General features: G+C 40.7%; 1 pseudogene; it reads left to right on the top strand.

Annotated features, from left to right (window-relative positions):
- Positions 1–298: 298 nt before the first annotated feature.
- LOC150089230 (palmitoyltransferase ZDHHC3 pseudogene) lies at positions 299–12,299 on the top strand (annotated as a pseudogene).
- Positions 12,300–14,312: the final 2,013 nt, after the last annotated feature.

Raw genomic sequence — 14,312 nt, 5'->3', positions numbered from 1 at the left:
TGACTTGTTAGGCAACTAGTTATTTTTCCTATGAGATCTTCCACTATTTCGTTGATTTTGCTGTCAATGATTTGCTTTAGGGATGACTTTAAGTATTGAATGGTAATTTCTGGTTCGGTTTGGCACCCTTCGGACCTCCGCGCAGGTGCGCTTTGGCTATTTTCAGATATTGGCATAATATAAGCTGTCTGAGGGGGTTGCTGAAGATTCATCGATGCTTGCATGCGATGCGGACAGGTTCAGGTGGCCTGGTGTTGGTCTGTAGGAGGCGTCAGTATGAGACGTTATATCTGTAACGATGGTGTCAGTCTCGTAGGTATTATCGTTCATATTTTCTGACTGGCATAGTGCTGAGTATTATCAAGTGGTGGCGCGACTTCCGTGAAGTCTGCCTCGCTGGGCTGTTTCTGCTTTGCGCTTTGGGCTGTGCGTGGTGAGTTCTGTGAATTGTTGTTGGAAAATTTCGGGTTGTCCTTGTGACCTAATGAGCGTAGCTTCTTGCAGCACGATCCCTTGAATTTCAGCCTGGCTGCCATGAAAAGTTTCTTCCAGCTGGATGGGGACAGGCCCGAACATCCGGGACAGATGGGGTTATCACAGCTGGTACAGAGGATGACGTCACCAGTCAAATGATAGCAGAGGGCACATTTCTGTGTCGAGTTGAGGGGTTTTCCGTTTCTTCTCATATTTGGGAGGAAAGCAGTGGGGTTATTCAATAGACGGGTGTTTGCGTAGTCTACGTGGATGTCTTGCTATGAGTTGGCTTCGGGCTAGGGATTGCGAACTTTCCGCACAGTCGAATAGTACGGCAAGCAGAGTCAGCGGGAGGCTAAGTGAAAACAAAGGGCGCACTTCAGCTTAATTCTGTGATCGGAAAGTAAGCTTTTCAGCACCCGGGGCTATGGCTATGGCAAAGGCAGAATACAACGTGCTATAGCATTTCGTATTCGTTTGCAGTGATACGAATATAGAAAAACAGTAAATACTATTTACCTGATTCAGGTGGTAGGATGAAACCTTCGTCAGTGGATCAGTCGCTCGATAAGCATATAGGTGATGTGTACTTCATCCATAGGTTAAACATTAAAACCACTTAATTAGTATTAAACTGAGGAGCACACTAACTACTGACCGATCTGCCCTTGGATGCGTCGTAGTCACGGATAATCAGTATACGTGTTGAACTTCATCCGCTGAGATGTCTAATGGTTTGCTCCTAGTCTAAAAACACGCTATTAAAATTCGAGCAACTTTTAAAATGTTCTATGATGGATAATGAATACAACAGGAGGTACACAAAGATTTGTGGTTTTATGCAAGTTGGGAGTAATCAGTTATTTATACATGGGTTGTTTAGAATAATAAGTAGAGGCAGTCAGTCTCGACATGTTAGTATAAGGAGTCAGGATTTCGTGCCTCTAAATTGTATAGTTTGCTGTTGCAGTATGTTTTGAGAGATGAAAAAAAAAAAAAAAAAAAAAAAAAAAAGACAGACTAACTAGACCACGGTGTGGAGAAAAAATATATACATGAACAGACCTTCGATCAACGATCGTAAGTGGTTCCCCGAAAACGATCGTAAACCGAAATTATTGGTAATCGAGTATATGAAATACATGGCAAAGGTTCTTAATCCGTACCAAGACCATCAGAAAACGAACTTTTTCACACAAAAAAAAAAAAAAAATACTTTTATAATATTATTACTTTTATTATATTTTATAATACTGTACAGGGTTTGAACACTTTATATTAATAAATAAATACTTATGCTATTGTTAAATACATCGGTAATTCAATTGCTACAATTGCTAGATAAACATTGCTACAATTAACTGACAAATATTTCTTACCTTTAGCTATAAAGTTCGTTGCATAACGATCTTTTCGCATAATACTTTTTGCATAACTATAACGCCGTTTTCGTATTTTGAAATAATTTCTTGCTTCGTTCTCAGAGAAATTGATTTCTTGCTTTTCTTTTCTTTTACACTCACTTTTGGGGCCACGACTACTGATTTAATTTAGTAAAATTTCAACAAATTTACGAAAATCGAGGAGAGGGAGAGAGAGAGAGAGAGAGAGAGATGTTCAGACAATCATAACAAAAGTATGAAAATCATAGAGAAATATTTGCACTTAAAATGCAGAATACACAAAGAGGGCGTACTCCAAGCACTGATAAACGAGACCACATGACTTTAGAGTGTTCTTAATAGAGAAAACCTCTAGGACGGCCTCTAGGAGTTAATTAGACACATGACGAATTCAATTAAATGATTAGTGAGATGTTTAGTCAGTTGTCTGTGCATTCGGATGAATGATTTCGAAAACAACGAAAAGCAAGCACAATAAGAAGCAGTAGTCTGGGTACTTAAATCCACTCACCAGAAAGCCCGTTACAAACTGGTGTCGACAATATATTGGGAAACATGTTGGTAAATGTCATATACTTTTTTTTTTATGTGTTTCAATTCAGCTTGCATCCAGATTCCCGATTAAATCCAACCTCGTCGTTTGATTTGCATATAAGGGGGAACTGATACCCACTAAGTTTACTAAAGCTGCTCTGCTCAAGAAAACTGTTCCGAACAAATTAACCAATCAAATTCTCCTTCCCACGACCCAGCAAATTCATGAAGTCTTGCATAATAAGCATACGGTTAGTGTTCTACTTCTGACTTCCAACATGATCTCTACATTCTTTAAGTAAAAAAGAAAAAAAAGCACAGATGCGATCACATAACTCGACTTTCAAGTGGAATTTTATAGCATTAACATTCCTGAATTGTCCAATTTCCTTCAAAAGTACAATAACATCATATATGAGAAACGAAAACCTTTATCATACGGTTACACGCAGGCGTGCCACAAAGAAGCGTTCTATCTGGCATCCTTACATATCCATAATTTACCCGCTAATCAAAAAAACAGAACAGATATAATACGAGGACAAATCGGAAAATAAGGTCTCAGCTGTAGTAGTTTAAAAACTAGATGTGGTGTAGAAATGCAACTTTCAACATTTATTAGAGGGTTATCCATTTATCGCGCAATCCATTAGTCAACGACGTATACTGATGTAACTATGGTAACAGAGCACAAGACGTCATTGGTTATGGAGTTCTCCTCCTCCCACATAAAACTCCTCATAATTGTTTATCTTACGTAGGTTGGAAAAGAGAAAAACTAAGATGCATGGCATGTAAAAGACTTTTATTATAACTAATTTGTGAAGAAACGATGATAATAATGTAATAAAGTATAGGATAAAAATTATCACCAACAGATAAAAGCTGGGGAAAAAAAAGAATACCATACAAATATATGACTAAGGTTATTCCAGTTCACCATAGTCAAATTCTTGTAAGTTTACAATCGATGAATTGTTGCACGTTCTTTCCTTAGGTCACCATGCATCGGTGAACATTCAAATCCTGATACTTTATATTAACAGTTCTGGCAGAAACCGTTACAGTTTCAAGGCACAGCAGTTCTTCAGGTGCTAGTGCTATGGTTACGTATGGGACGAAACGAACCGTTTTCGAGTTTTCTTTCCAATTCTTCAGGATGCTTTCCTAGTCACTGTTGAACTCGAACGAAAACACAATAGGAGTGTGCAGCTACAGCTGTTGTGGGCAGGAGTACGGCCAAGAGAAACCATATAGATGCAATTCTCACCAGCTGTAGCTATTCCAGTTTTGGATAAAGTCCCGCGACTAAATATTTGCACACTGTTTTGTAGTTGTTTGATATTTCCCAGCAGTTTCAGAGATTTAATCTGACCTTTTCTGAAAATCGCTGCTGTGATGTCGCCTTTGTTCATAGCGCGCAAAAAAAAACAAATAAAATAAAATAAAATAAATAAATAAAAAAGACTTCACAGTTGCCTCTGAAGATTGCTCTTTGCTCCGTTATTTCAGATGTGCTTTTCCGGTTATCGGTGATATGTGATCTTAAGAACTAAAGCTCATGACGAGGAGAGTGAAGTCAGTACCTTAGACAATGATAATGACTGGCTCTCCATCAGTTAATGCAAGTATCACAACTGTGACAATAGACTGCTGAAGTGAAACCGGTGATGTGAAGAGAAGACCTGGATCAGGCCATAAGAGTGGCTACGCTTTCCCAAGATCGATATTTGAAACGGCTATGCCTTCGTAATCGCCATGCTAGTGCTCCTGATCTAAAACTTGACTTTGAGATAGCCTCTCGTGTTGAAACAAGTGCACGAACTATCCAAAGACGGCTTTCGGAATGTGGTCTGCATGCTTATCGGCCCAAGAAGAAACATTTGTTGACCCAACAAATGAGGAAGAAGCGACTTGCTTGGGCTAAACCGTATGTTTCATGAACCAAAGAGCAATGGGATACCATAATCTTTTCTGACGAATCGAAATTCAACTTGCATGGCTCCGGATGGGAAGTGATATGTCAGAAGACGAAAATCGAGGGCATACCATCCTGACTGCATAACACCGGCTGTAAAGTTTCCCGCCAATCAGATGGCCTGGGGATGTATAACAAGAAAAGGGGTGGAGCGAATTAAGTTTATTAACGAAACGGTGAATGCAGAAACCTACACTGCTATCTTGGAGGAGTGTCTGAAACCCCTTATTAGGAATCACCACACAGACGTCCAAAACTGCATTTTTTCAACAGGACTCAGAACCTTGCCACGCAGAAAAATTGGTAAGTTTTATGCTATTTAGATTTAATGATGAGTTTGTCTTCTTATCGCAAAAGGCTTAAAACATACTCCATGCTGAAACCATTCAAGGCTTTATACACCTCTATCAGATCACCTCACAGGTGCCTAGTCTCCAGACACTGTAATTTGCAAAACTTAAACCTTTCTTCGTAAGAGCAACCCTTCGTTCCGTTCACTAACCTTGTTGCCCTTCTCTGTAGTCGTTCCACCAGCTCTACGTCCTGAAGATGTTATCAACAACAAATTGAAAGCGGGAAGCATTCAAGGAATTAATCGTGGAAGCTATTAGACTTTTCATACCGATTAAGAAATATTGTTCAAGGTTTTGGCCTAAATGGTTGTCAAATGAGCTAATGAGACTCGTGGCAGAGAAGAAAAATGAATGGGATGCATATAAATTATCAGGCAACACAGAAGCCTATGGAAGATGTAAGCTAGTCTATAATCAAGTTACAAAGGAGATTAGGCAAGCGAAGGCAGATTACAAGAAATCTCTGGCAAAGGATGCTAAGAAAACCAGTAAAGACTTCTTTACTTATATAAACTCTAAAAGGAAGGGGATGAATCAGATAGGTCCACTTGATATCGATGGTTCGACTGTTGATGATCCTGCTAAGATAGTTACAAACTGAATAAGGATTCTGCATCTACATTCATACATGAGGAGCTATTAAGGGAGGAAAATGCCAGAAGTTTATCAAACTGTAACAGGGTGCTTAATGATTTTGTAACAACTGAGAGGAAAGTGGAGGAGAAATTGTTGAAGATAAACATAAAAAAGGCACCCGGGGTGGATGGGATCTATCCAGTTATATTAAAGGAGGCAGCAAAGGAAGTAAGCAAACCCTTAGCCATAATTATAAGAGCATCCTTGGACTCAGGGGAGGTCCCCAGGGACTGGAGATGTGCAAATGTATCCCCAATTCACAAAGGGAGATCGAAGGGTAACACAAGTAATTACAGACCAGTTAGTTTAACTTCTGGGCCGGGTAAAAATGCACAGGATCATCTAGACAAGACTGCAGTAATAATTCAGACACATCATGGGTTTGTTAAGGGAAAGTCTTGTCTGACAAATTTCATTGGATACTATGATGTGGTTACAAAGGAACCGAATGCAAAAAATAATTTTGATACAGCACTTGGATACAACACTTGGATTTCAGGAAAGCTTTGATACTGTTGGACATGGAAGACTACTGTACAAATTGGAGCAGTATGGCATTAAGTGGGAGAAGCCAGGGAGAGTGGCAATCAATGGACGCTGCTCTTCGTGGGCTAATGTTATTAGTGGAGTCCCAGAGGGTTCGGTGTTGGGCCCACTGTTGTTTTGTATATGTATAAATGATATTTATGAAGGTATATATCAGGCTTAGTGTCGAAGTTTGCAGGTGATACAAAGGTTGGCGTGGTTGTTAATGACAGTAATGGCAGTGTATTACTGAAAAAGGATCTAGAAAATTTGGGCAGTTGGGCTGAGAAGTGGCAACTGAAGTTTAACGTTGATAAATCCAAGTACTGCATATGGTTAAAAGTAACTACAGAGGAACGTACTAACTGTGTGGGACTACACTTAGGTTGGTGGAAAATGAAAAAAACCTGGGTTTAATTGTGCAGTTAGATATTAAGTTTTCTGAGAAATGCAGACAGGCTGCCAGAGCAGGTCATGGGGTTTTGCCAATGATATACAGGAATTTTGCAAGCAGGAAAAAGGCGGTGATTGTCCCTTTGTACAAGGTAATGGTCAGGCCACACCTTTAGTACTGAGTACAAGTCTGGAGGCCTCATTTTAGGAAGGATGTAGATTTGATTGAGCGGCGTTATAGAGAAGGGCAGCAAGATTGATGAGAGGAACGAATGGGTCCTCCTACCAAGAGAGGCTTAAGTTTTGCAAATTGCAGCGGCTGGAGACTAGGCACCTGCGAGGTGATCTGATTCGGGTGTATAAAGCTGAACACGCTGAATTCTGATGGGATTCTTCCACTTGCTCAGATTATGAACCTAAGGGGCCATAATTCATGAGGAAAGACAGTTGTAGAATAGACGTGCGGAAATTTGCCTTTAGCCAGCGGGTGGTTAATTGCTGGAATAAACTTCCATCTGTCGTTGTGGAAGTTGATAGTTTAAATAAATTCAAGGAGGAACTGGACAAACTTTTAGAGGGAATGGTCGTGTAATTTTTTTTTTTTTTTTTTTTTGGCTGATGCTACATAAGCTCATACGCTTGCATCACAAGCCTCTATTATTATTACTATTTGTCATATTGACTGCATACCCTACACCCCTGGTGTAAAAGGGATGATGGATGAATGAACAATCCAAAAAAAAAAAAAAAAAAATGCAAAAGGATAAAAATATAAAAAAATGTAAGAAAAAATTACATAACCTAAAGTGTAAGAAAAAATTTAAAAATTTTTTTAAATGTAATAATAAAGTATAAAACAGAAAATGTAAGTAAAAACTATAAAACGTAAAATTGTGTGAATGTTGAATGAATGAAAGCTATTATTAATTGCATGTTCTATCTTAGCCTCTTCATCGGACAGACTGATGGCTATGCAGGCCCTCAGGTGCCTCATTGTTATCCAAGCTGACACCATGCTGCAGATTTTCCTAGCTGGCATGGTGTGGGATGCTAACCTGCGGTTACCCATTAGGGTAACCGCAGGCCAGTGTGGGAGAGAGCTGCAAAACGCACGCTCACCATAGGGATCTCTTTCCCTATATTCTTTTATCCTTACCAACTGGGGTGGTTGAGCCTCCTTCCCCCACCGTGGGTCGTCCACCCACTTTCGCCTGGTGGCTTACCCCACCACCCACTTTGAACTCCCACCCTCTGGACCAGGATGGGCATCCTGTACCAGGAGTCCCCTTAATATCTCCCCTTTCAAATCAGGCGGGTGCCTCAACTTCTGCCCCCTCTGTTCTCTACCCCTTTTATCCCACCCCTCTTCCTATCTCCCCATTATCTCCTTTCCAATAAAATTTTTATTTTTTGGGGTCTGCTTGGATGCCTAGGCTACTTTAGGGTTCGCCAAGCCAGAGCCTTCTTCTCTTCTAATATGTCCTGGTCTGCCTCCCCGGGGTGGTGACGGAAATTGGGGGATGTTAGTGGCTCTCCACAGGCCCCCAGGCTAAGTGGCCAGAGAAACAACACAACCCACACTAATACTTCACAAAACACACATATTGGCCTTATGCAGAGTACTGTATTCTACACAGAGTAAAAACGAGTTGGGGAAGACCCCTAGTGCCGCCAGACAAAAATTACTATGTCACTGTGTTCTATATAGCTCTGTTGCTTCAACCTGGCATTAATCAAAGTTTGTAATCCTCTCGAAGCATTTACAGTTGCATCTTCTCCAAGGCTTGAACTACAGAGAAAACACTCAAAGCCTGCTCTGTTATCACTTTGTGGCTATATGAAACAGAAGTGACTTTACCAGGAATTTGCGCACTAGGCGAACCACGCAACTGGTGCTTCTTCTCGAAATTCTAAGGGCAGATGTAAGCTGAAGTATTTTAGCGCCTAAGGCAACGGCTTAGTTAGTCTTCCATGCATGTGCCGTCTTTGATCAGAAACATTAATATTGGCGATTAGAAAGATGAAAGGATGGCGGAAGCGTAAAAAATGCTAAAACACACGTGAAATAACTAGAGTTAGGCGCATGGAATTAGATAAACAGGAAAATGATTATAACGCATGATGACCTGCATTAAGAGGTGAGTATCTCTGTGGAAGGTTATGCAAGGTGAGACTCTCTCTCTCTCTCTCTCTCTCTCTCTCTCTCTCTCTCTCTCTCTCTCTCTCTCTCTCTCTCTCTCTCTCTCTCTCTTCGCTGCTGCCTTGGAGCGATTCCTCGCCACATCCGATAACTTCCTATGCTACGCTAATGATAAATGAAGTTTCCATACAAAGTACTAGGAAAGAACTAATAGAAGTGATCCTGCCACAGGGTACTAAAACAAATCCAGCAGTTAGAGAATTATCTTGAAACCATCAGCTTAAAGTTTAACCCTCTCATTTCAGCTGAATTGTCAATTACAAAAAATAAATTACACAATGAAGTCCCACTCTTCGAATGAAATTTGTCAAACACCACCTAGAGCTTGTTAGGTTGATGGCCTGACTTTCTCTCAGCAATTTACCCACAGCAAAACAAAGACATACACAGCATTATAGGCCATTAGGTAGAAACCAGCGGGATGACATGACTCAAATGTAATTGTACACTATACACAAGTATTTCATGTCAATACTGCTCTATGCATCGGTTATTTGGTACAATAAACCTGACACATAATTGAAGAAACACTTCAGCACTGAATATTGGATCCATCGATGAATGAACAGAACTCGAAGAAGGCCCTTCGCTGTCTCGCGTGTTATTCTCCATACCAATGTGGGCCCAATCCCTGGAAACAGCAGGTCATGGCCAAAATGTGCAATGACGTAAATTTGGGTGTCATCGCACAGCTGCTTACGGGTAGGATCTTTTCATCAAACAAATCGGATGTAGTCACTCCGTCATGGGGGAAAAATAACGGAAGTGATATCCTCACATTGAGAAGCAGCTTGCGAAGCGAAGCAGCTTGACCATCCTAGACCGGATGATCCCCAGCAATACTCTACATGACCAAAACTTATTCCAAGCAAATTCCTAATGGACACTTACTGTTCTCTAAGTTTTAACTGTTCACCAGGAAGAACTTGTGTTTTAAATCCGCTCAAACTTACTGACTCTGTTTAGAAATTCATATTAAATTTAGTGCTGTTCTTCAAAACTCTTCCTCCATAGTGTTGAGAAATCTATACACTAAATTTTGTAGCTATTTTGTATGTGTTTTTGTGAAAATGTAGCACTCTAGTTGATATGATGTTCTGAGGCGGGGCCATACTTAATCCAATACTGATTAAAATAAAATAAATGAATAATCAGTCAATGTTGTGAGCTTACATAATAAGTGCCCATGGTCGCCATTTCCAAGATGCAATGTGTAAAATCATATTTACAATAAATAATATTCAATAATAAATAATAATTACACTTAAAATTAAGAATAAAGCAATATAAAATAAGTAAGAGGACTGTGCTACTCAACAGAATATGCTGTTTTGATTAATACTAAAAAAAGCTATGACCAAAAATCAATAAAATTAACTATTAAAATATTTGTTTTTATACAATGCTGTTCGTGCATAGAAGCTTTTTGCAGTTTCATAGATCAAACAGTGGCTTTCACGTGATTTTGGAACTGGGTCGAGCTGACAAAGGGATCGAGACGGCAGTGGTTGATTAGCGGGAGTAAGTAGTTCAACGTGAAAAGTCTTCCATACACTGTTCTGAAATTTATTTTAAATAAGGTATGTTTACGTGTATGATATTGTGGGTCATTGATTGCTATATAGAATAATAAATCAAGATTAATGTATGTGCTATTGATTACTCTATAAATTAATTTGAGTCCCTCGATTTGTTCTGGTTGAGAGAGGTTTGAGGCGATATTTATTAAATAAGTTAAGTATTAGCTGCTTCTGTAAGTAAAGATAGTCTTGTTTCAACATATATTTTATCATTCTGCTCTGTATTTTTTCAAGTTTTTCTTTTAAAGCCGCGGAGTTCAGATTCCATACTGGACAAGCAAATTCTAATGTTGCCAGGATCAGATGACAAAATAAGATTTTAGTTAATAGCTTAATTACAGAGATACATAGTATCTCTGTAATTAAGCTATTAACACCCTATTTTACCGCGTTTCCCTCACTAAGGATGAAGTTTAGTCCATTATTAAATTAGTCTTGCAATTCATACGCACCATCAATTGGTTAGTAAACAATCACTGCCCTACTTCTAAAATTTGCACTGAAAATTAAGTTGGAAGAATATGGAACAAACTTCTTTCTTCACAGCAACCTACACTAGTTTTATATTAATTACACTGATAATTACATTCCGAGTCGCAGTGCAACGCAAATCATAGACTAGTCAGACAAAGCAAAACAATGAGAAAATATATTCTGAAAGATATTACACACTTCACAGTACACAAAACAGTGGTTTCAGTCCGACTGTCGTAAAATAGAAAATCATCCTATTATAAGGAAGAGAAAGATTTGATAAAATAAACAGAGAAGAGAATCTGAACAAAGTTCTTAATAAAGAACGGATATATAACGGACAAAGGCAACAACACTTTGTGCATTGATGGGTTGAATATAGTTGGACTGCAGGGTAAGGCCTCACGCCTACCTGCTGATCCCATATGGAACAGAAAATGCTAGCACTGAATTTGTGCGTGCTGGATTTATTCTATCTGAAAACCCCGTCTGGGGTAGGATCCACTAGAAGCCAACTTGCAGAGTCTTACTCAAAGGACAGATGTAAGCTAGACAAAGTTTAACCTCACTAGCTGACCTTACCTGGACTTAACATTTCTGATAATGACCTCTAAACGGATCTCCACGAACCGGACCTATGGAAACTCCTATATGGGTAGGAATACTGGAACTACTTATGTTGTGTGAGATATCTCACCTGAAAACCCCACTTGGGGTAGGATCTTCTTGTTGACACTCCCCTAGAGTGCGGGATGATACAACCTTCCTATGCCTGAGTAGGAACAACCTACTTTGCAAATCCTCACAAGGGTAGGATTTTTTCCTTGACACCATCAAGTGTGAGATGTCAAATGGCACTCCTCTTTGCAGGGTTCTCTGGTCCTTTTACTGTCCATGGGCTTGGGTGGGCTTCCCGCCCCAGGGATGTCCAACTCGTCATTCCTTCCTGGCCGTCCTCATCTGGAGAAGGCCATCTTTCCTGGTCCTTCCATCTTCCTGCCCGCTTTTACTCCCATTTTTCGACTATAACCCTTGTTCACTTTTTTTTTTTTTTTTTTTTTTTTTTTTTTTTACTTGGACTCCGTTCAGGAAGCTCAGGCGAACCTGGCGGAGACCAGAGAAGGATGGGCAGCCTGGCTTACCTACTAGTGGTGGTGGCAGGCAAGGTAGGGTCCCAATAGGGGCCCTGCAGCCAAGTAGCAGAGAACTTGGTCTACGTGAAGGCCAAGTTGTATATAAATGTCCAAAATGTTGCAGCATGAAACCAGAGAGAGCACATCATTGCAGTGTTTGTCAATGTTGTATTCGCAAAATGGATCATCACTGTCCTTGGGTGAACAATTGTGTTGGTAAAAATAACCAGAAATATTTTGTCTTGTTTACATTCTATATTGCTGTGATATCATCTCATGCTTTTCTCCTTGCTGTGAGCCATTTTATTACATGCATCAACAGTGACTGGAACAAATGTTCAAGTCATTCACCTCCAGCTACCATAATTTTACTCTTGCTACTCATTTTTGAAGCCCTGCTTTTTGCCATTTTCACACTTGTCATGTGTTTGGTACACAAGTTCAGGCAATATGGAATGATGAGATTGGTACTGAGCAATTAAAGAAAGAAACCATCAAGTGGCAGAAAAGTCTCCTTGGCGGATTATCAGGGCTGTATTTGGCCGTTTTTCCCTCCACTCACTGGTTTTCTCCATTCACTGGTCCTAATACCTTCATCAGTAAGGTCCTTATATAAAGTTTGACGATGCAGAAGTGGTCAGGGTCATCTAATAAACACAATTGCATTAGATTTTAGCCGTGACAACTACAACAACAGCCTGTATTGCTGTAGAATGAACGGTTACGTGTACTGGTGCTGCACCGTAGCGCTATGTGTATATGCAAACTTTCACCTCATATTTTGCTGACCATCTGATATAAGCTGCAGCACGTTATTTTATTGTTAAAAAAAAATAAAGAAAGTAGCAGAGAAACAACAGAAACCACCACAACACTATACACATACGAAATGCCACACACAAACACCAGGCATTTACAGAGTTCTGTATACTTCACACTGATGGCGCAGTTCTGGATGGCCAACGGTGGTGCCTTACCCTAAATACACTGAGTGGACAGAACTCATGGGATACCAACTTAGTAACGGTTAGGTCCACCTTTCGCCCGGACAAGGGCAGTCACACGGCAAAGCATTCAGTCCACTAGTTCACGAAAGCGTTCCACAGGTATTTCCACCCGTGCTTGCTGCATCGCTGTCCATAATTCCGTTGTATTCCTGGGTGGAGGATCCAAATCTCGAACGGACCTTTCCACAGCATCCCAAAGATGCTCCACAGAGTTCATGTCCGGTGAACGGGGAAGCCATTCGTGGTAATAAAATCTGCGGAATGCTCTTCGAACCATGCAGTCACCACAACTCTGTGGGGAGGCGAATTGTCCTGCTGGAAGAGCCCATTGCCCTTTGGGTGTACGATGATCATGAAGGGATGCAGATGGTCCGCAAGGATGGACACGTAACCTGGACAGTTTAGAGATGCGTCTAGACGAACAAGAGGTCCCACCGTGTGCCAGTTGAACACGCCCCAGACCACTACTGACAGTCCACCTGCCTTCCTTGTTGACATAACGGGTGCACAGCTTCGTGCGGTTTCCGCCAGATGCGCACCCTCTCGTCCGCTTAAAATAACTGGAAACGGGACTCATCGAACCAGGAGACCCGTCACCAATCATCTAAGGTCCAGTACCGATGTTCTTTCGCTCATTGAGGCGTAGAGTCCCGTGTCGTGGTGTTAGCAATGGGACTCTGGTGGGTCGGCGGCTCCCATAACCTTTTGTGGCTAATGATTGCCTGATGGTCTGGGTGGAGACGTTTGTGGCACCTCCCTCGTTGAAGTCGGCGTTGATTTGTGCCACTCGCTCTCCGGTTGGCTGACAATGAGAGACAGACGTCTACGGCCACGTTCATCCACCACCTTTCTTCGCCCACAGCGCTCTCCACGATGAGATGTTATTCCGGAAATGACGTATTCCCGATACACTCTTGATACTGTCGAACGGGGATAGTGCAATTTCTGTACCATCTCTGCGATAGAGTGACCCATGCGTCGGGTACCCACTATCAACCCTTTTTCAAAGCCGGTTAACTCAAGACGTTTATTCATACTAACATCGAATTACCGTTCTCTCTAAGTGAATGCAGTGTACCTATATACCTGCCAAGTGGTGGGTTCGTCCACTAGTGAGAGCGTCGCGTTGCCCAGGAACCAATCCCATGAATTCTGTAGTTTCAGTGTATATTGAGGCCTTATAATCTTAGTTGCTTAGGCGCTTAACACACACACACACACACACACACACACACACACGTTAGACTTTTTTATTAATTTACTTTAATCAACATGAAATTCGAAATTTACAAATTACAAGGATTAATAAAATTTACTCCGGAACAGTAACAGTAACAAACTAAAGGTGCAAGTTTCTTGAAAGATACACCACGTCTGTTTTGTCTACGTAACGTTTCTCACTGTATATTCCAATATTGTTAAAGAAACCAAAAGTCCTCCCTGTTAACATGTGCTTGAAGGCTTTTTATCAGATCGAATTTACTTCGCAACTCACAATCGAATTCACGCTGGCGCCGTTTTTATTCTCTTCACAAAGAGGGAAGATCATTAAATAAATATGCATAAAAATCTACTGGGCGTCTTACCAAACACTTTTTTTCTGTGATGGGCACGCAAAGTTT

The sequence above is a fragment of the Mastigoproctus giganteus genome, chromosome 2 (genome assembly GCF_048544385.1).
Source record: "Mastigoproctus giganteus isolate SK-2022 chromosome 2, ASM4854438v1, whole genome shotgun sequence".
Taxonomy (NCBI): Eukaryota; Metazoa; Arthropoda; class Arachnida; order Uropygi; family Thelyphonidae; genus Mastigoproctus; species Mastigoproctus giganteus.
This window is presented reverse-complemented; position numbering and strand designations above follow the sequence as displayed.